Genomic DNA, 5,484 nt, shown 5'->3' with positions numbered 1-5,484 from the left:
GAGACCGGATCATTCATGTACACCACCGAGAGGGTCTTCCCCCTCACATGGGTGTCCACTACGTGATGCGTCGTGAACTGCACATCGTTGTCGTCGTCGGCCGCTGGGAACGCCATTGGAGCCACGGGGAGCGCCATTGGAACCGCTGGATGTCCTCTCTGTATGTGTCCTCGTGGGTGTGCTTATTGTGTCCTGTGAGACGAGAGATGAAGGTAAATGGCCACAGGAATAAAAGGGGGCCGGGTGGCATGGATTCTCGGCGCGTCCGCATGGCAGTTTTTGCAGCGGGTAACTGCATCGTCGAGCCGCACCCGGCGCAACCGCTTGCACACGAACGTGCGTGATCGTGCGCCGGCCCCAAACACTGGCAGCGCGCGTGGAGGGACGAGGGCAGAGCACCCGGAGGGACGCGAGGGTAGAGTGCACGCGGCGGGACGCAAGCAGAGCGCGTCGCGGCCGCCTGAACCGCAAGCAACCACACGCATAGAGCAGTTGAACATGCAGGAAATGGTCGCCTACAAGCCGGCCAACAGTTGCATCGCTGCGTAGAGAGCGGCCGTGTGCTACCACCTCTGACTAGTCTATAGTCTCCTTTATATTCTGTGTCATACTTTGCCCTCAAATTTAAACAATAAAATGTTAATGCATGTTTTAAAAATTATATAATTGGAAACTATGTTCAAATTCAAATCCAACTATATAATCTTTGGCGACATGCACTCATATTTTATTACTTAAATCATACTTATACACCAGGACGTGGTGTAGTAGGTAATTAAATCAAAAACATTTTTTATTAACCGTATGTGTACATGGTCTTTCGTCCTCCTCTTGCACGTCTTGTCACCCTGCTGCCGCAGATGGCTTACAGCGCAAGCTTGCGCAGCGCACGGGGGCATTCTTTTGGCCAAACGGTGGCGCCAATGAATCATCGGTGAGCCCGTTCCTGTGCAACCTCGCAGGTTCCCGCACAAGCTTCCCGCCCGACTCGGTGAAATCCCCTGAAATCCCAATGCTTATCGGCCTGCTATATAAACCCCCACGACCGGCGAGTCCTGCGTCACATTTTCCCCTCCCTCCCTGTAGCTTATCTCGTCTACTTCTCCCACAATCGCCAATGGCACCGGTCCATCGTTGTCGCTCAGCCACTCCGCTGCCATCAGAGGACAGCTCCAGCTGGGAGGCTACACCATGGCGGCGGCGCAGTCCCCGGTGTAGTGTAGTGCGTGTGGCGTCCCTGTTGAGTGTGCGTGGAACACCCACCACACGCTCCGCCGCCAGTGCCCGTCGGCAGCTGTAGCCGGCCGCCGTTGCCTCCACACCATCGTCGAAAGCCGGGGCCATCGCGCGCTCCGTCGCTGCGGCCTGAAGGTGGGAGGTGGTCGTCATGGCCTCCACCCCACTGCCGACCATTGTGGCCATCACCCGCTCCGCCACCGCGGCTCGAAGGCGGGAGGTGGTGGTCGTGGCCGCCACCCCGTCATCGGCCGCCGTGGCCGCCAGCCCACCGTCGACCGTCGGGGTCATCACCCGCTCCGCCACCGCCGCTTGAAGGCAGGAGGCGGAGGTGGATGCCTGCACGTGCGTCAGCGACCTTTCATGCTACACCGAGTTCCTGCGGAAGGAGGAGGAGTGCCTCGTCGAGCATGCAAAGAGCCTTACCGTCGCCATGGCCGCGGCACACACCACCTCAGAGGCGAGGAATCAGGTGATCTAAGAGGAGAACCAGCACTTCGAGGGGTCGTCTGGAGCGGCAGAGGGCGTTCGAGGTGAGCATCGCTGAAGCTGCAACAGTGGCAGGCACCGTATTGCGGTTGCCCAGCTCGTCGGTAGGCTCCTCCTCCGCCGCCTCTTACTGAGCATGCTCGGTAGAGGAGAGGCATCCGGAAGTAGTACAAAGCCCCTCCACGGTAGTAGTAGTATTTAGGGTCTATTTTGTTCAGTTCATCTGACTATAGATCTGGTGGAACAGTACAACGTACTTAAAATTAGCTAGTATATATAGTTGAACTAGCTATTTCAGTACGTGGTTGGTAACAGTTGGGGAAAATTTTGGTCGGTTCGGCTGTTAAGTTGAACTGTTTGTATAAATTAAGAACGACTGCTTAATCTATGAATGAAATCTATGCTTAATTACTGAATATTAGTTGCAAAAATTAGATACTGCTAGTGATTTTTAGCTTCATATTTTGACAAATCGCAGTGTTACAAGGATTGGCAAATCTTACCAAATGTTTTGTACGTGGTTGCACACGGGTCATCCAAAACAACCGTTTCCATTGAAGGGATGCACAAATCATGCACTGCTCTCACTTTGCGTATAGGTGTTCTATCTAAAACGTTTGCGATCAAGAGCAGTAGAAATCCTGCTCGGCACATTTTCATTTGGCTTCCTGGGGAAGCTGTCAATTTGCATATGGGTGTTCTAACTAAAATGTTTGCAATGATTGTTTTACATTTAAAAAGAGAATTAAACTACGGCTTGGGCGCCATTAATGGAGAGGATGCGAGCAAGGCGGGCGGCCATGGAAGTCAAAGGGCTCGCTTCCCAGTGAGCCTACGCATCGTACAACTCGGACGCTTCCCAGTGATCCTGTGCATTCTAGGACAACTTGCACGCCTCTCGGTTAGCTTGTGCATCGGACGGTGCTCGCATGCCTCCCATTCAGTCAAGGTCAAGCAGCTGTCCGCACGGCACCTCCTACAGCCATTAAAACCAAGACACGTGGTGTCACGTGAATGGTTAACAGAACGCACATGGTTTGAATTATACAAACATTTGAGATATTAAAGTGGCAGCTGTTTTTTCAAAATGCCTTTGTTGGCTATCATTATTCGAGTGCGCCTTCTCTCAAAATGGACACAAAAAATACCACAGCATGTCGGCTGCCATTCCATGATAGCATGCCAAGTTTCATGAATTTCAGATGAGTTTTGGATTTACTAGAATTTAAAAACCAGGCATCTCAATGTTTTGCCGGCAATCAACGGTGCCCTTGTCTTTGAAATTCATTCCCATTTCTTGCATGGGACCTAAGCATGCACCCAAGGACACATATTTGATTTTTCAACCAATTTATATGCACTGGAGCGTGTGCATGTAGTTCAAATTTGAATTATGCACATAAATGCATTGAAAACTTAGTTAATGCATAAAAATGTCCAAACGAACCCCGAAAAATCACAAAAATTGACACAACACTCATGTTGTTCTATGTTGACACGAGAAAATTTTTGGAAGCAATAAGAGGCAGTGGATATCGTTTCGTCCCCAAAGGTGGGACGTTCCCTACTGAAACCATGGTGCTTGTTGTGAGAAAATCTGATTTGTGAGAATTATATACCCAAACCTGCCCCAAACAGGACAAAATTTTTACTACGGCATGTTGACGCCGCTCCATGAAAGCATGCCAAGTTTCATGAATTTCAGACAAGTTTTGGATTTACTAGAATTTAAAAAACGAGGCATCTCAATGTTTTCCCGGCAATCAACGGTGCCTTAATGTTCGAAATTCATTCCCATTTCTTGCGGGACCTAAGCATGCACCCAAGGACACAGATTTGATTTTTCAACCAATTTATATGCATTGGAGCATGTGCATGCAGTTCAAATTTGAATTATGCACATAAATGCATTGAAAACTCAGTTAATGCATAAAAATGTCCAAACAAACCCCGAAAAATCATAAAAAATCACACAACACTCTTGTTTTTCTATGTTGACACGAGAAATAATTGAAAGCAATAAGAGGCAATGGATATCATTTCGTCCCCAAAGGTGGGACATTCTCTACCGAAAACCATCATGCTTGTTGTGAGAAACTCCGGTTTGTGAGAAGCATATACCCAAACCTGCCCCAAATGGGACAAAAAATTTACCAGGGCATGTTGATGCTGCTCCATGATAGCATGCCAAGTTTCATGAATTTCAGACGGGTTTTGGATTTATTAGAATTTAATAACCAGGCATCTCAACATTTTGCCGGCAATCAACGGTGCCCTGGTATTTGAAATTCATTCCCATTTCTTGCATGGGACCTGAGCATGCACCCAAGGACACAGATTTGATTTTTCAACCAATTTATATGCACTGGAGCATGTGCATGTAGTTCAAATTTGAATTATGCACATAAATGCATTGAAAACTCAGTTAATGCATAAAAATGTCCAAACGAACCCCGAAAAATCACAAAAAATCATGCAACACTCCTGTTGTTCTATATTGACATGAGAAAATTTTGAAAGCAATAAGAGGCAATGGATATCGGTTCGTCCCCAAAGGTGGGACGTTCCCTACCGAATACCATCATGCTTGTTGTGAGAAACTCTGGTTTGTGAGAAGCATATACCCAAACCTGCCCCAAATGGGACAAAAATTTACCACGGCATGTTAACGCCGCTGCATGATAGCATGCCAAGTTTCATGAATTTCAGACGGGTTTTGAATTTACTAGAATTGAAAAACCAGGCATCTCAATGTTTTGCCGGCAATCAACGGTGCACTGGTGTTTGAAATTCATTCCCATTTCTTGCATGAGACCTAAGCATGCACCCAAGGACACATATTTGATTTTTCAACCAATTTATATGCAATGGAGCATGTGCATGTAGTTCAAATTTGAATTATGCACATAAATGCATTGAAAACTCGGTTAATGCATAAAAATGTCCAAACGAACCCCGGAAAATCACAAAAAATCACACAATACTCCTGTTGTTCTATGTTGACACGAGAAAAAAAACTGAAAGCAATAAGAGGCAATGGATATCGTTTCGTCCCCAAAGGTGGGACGTTCCCTACCGAAAACCATCATGCTTGTTGTGAGAACCTCCGGTTTGTCAGAAGCATATACCCAAACCTGCCCCCAAATGGGACAAATTTTGTACCACGGCATGTTGATGCCGCTCCATGATAGCATGCCAAGTTTCATGAATTTCAGACGGGTTTTGGATTTACTAGAATTTAAAAACCAGGCATCTCAACGTTTTGCCGGCAATCAATGCTGCCCTAGTGTTTGAAATTCATCCCCATTTCTTCCATGGGACCTAAGCATGCACCCAAGGACACAGATTTGATTTTTTTAAACCAATTTATATGCACTAGAGCATGTGCATGTAGTTCAAATTTTAATTATGCACATAAATGCATTGAAAACTCAATTAATGCATAAAAATGTCCAAACGAACCCCGAAAAATCTCAAATATTCACACAACACTCATGTTGTTCTATGTTGACACGAGAAAAAATTTGAAAGCAATAAGAGGCAATGGATATCTTTTCGTCCCCAAAGGTGGGACGTTCCCTACCGAAAATCATCACTCTTGTTGTGAGAAGCTCCTGTTTGTGAGAAGCATATACCCAAACCTGCCCCAAATGGGACAAAATCTTACCACGGCATGTTGATGCTGCTCCATGATAGCATGCCAAGTTTCATGAATTTCAGACGTGTTTTGGATTTACTATAATTTAAAAACCAGGCATC

The sequence above is a fragment of the Triticum aestivum genome, chromosome 4A (assembly GCF_018294505.1).
Source record: "Triticum aestivum cultivar Chinese Spring chromosome 4A, IWGSC CS RefSeq v2.1, whole genome shotgun sequence".
Classification (NCBI taxonomy): domain Eukaryota; kingdom Viridiplantae; phylum Streptophyta; class Magnoliopsida; order Poales; family Poaceae; genus Triticum; species Triticum aestivum.
The sequence above is the reverse complement of the archived record's forward strand: the minus strand, read 5'-3'. Positions refer to the sequence as shown.